Raw genomic sequence first — 685 nt, 5'->3', positions numbered from 1 at the left:
TGCAAGAATGAAAGGATATTGAGAGATTTTCCTTGGAAGTGATGGTGGTGGAGTGGGTCAAGAATCTAGTGGTCTGGTGGCTAGCAGCAACTGATGGTAATGCCAGGAGTGTGGCTCAGGTAGTAGAGGCACCCAGCTCTGTGTCCTAAGCAGATGCTCCGGTCAGGGCCTTGGCTATGTTCTCTGCTCGCTAGGGCCCCTTGTTTCCTGTCAGGTTTTTAAGCTGATTCTCCAGTATTTTCATCAGTTAATAAAATCTTTATATTCTTCCAATAATCCATTTCTGTCTTACATTATCTAGGGTCAGTTTCAGTGGTTTGCAAGGAAGAAGTCTGACTGGTTCAAGGTTGAAAGGACAAAATAGGAAAACTCTTGAGTTATTTAAATAAGAAAATGGGGAATGGCATTTGAAATAAAAAATAAAAAACTCTATCTCATCTCCCCCATTTCAAGGACTTGCCTCCTCTTACCCCGAAGTGTTGTTTTTAAGCTAAACGAGCAGTGATTCTGTGGGGGGAGGGGAGAGATGGGGTGCAGGGATTTCTGCAGCAGCCTGGATGATACCTATCACTGGCATTCAATGGCTGTACATTTCCTTAAAGTTAAATATTTGAACTGTCTTTTAAAACTTTATGTTACTGGCCCCCTAAATTCTTCTTATACCTGCTTCATTCTTGTCATTTTT

The sequence above is a fragment of the Pteropus vampyrus genome, unplaced genomic scaffold (genome assembly GCF_000151845.1).
Source record: "Pteropus vampyrus isolate Shadow unplaced genomic scaffold, Pvam_2.0 Scaffold9, whole genome shotgun sequence".
In the NCBI taxonomy this organism is placed as follows: domain Eukaryota; kingdom Metazoa; phylum Chordata; class Mammalia; order Chiroptera; family Pteropodidae; genus Pteropus; species Pteropus vampyrus.
This window is presented reverse-complemented; position numbering follows the sequence as displayed.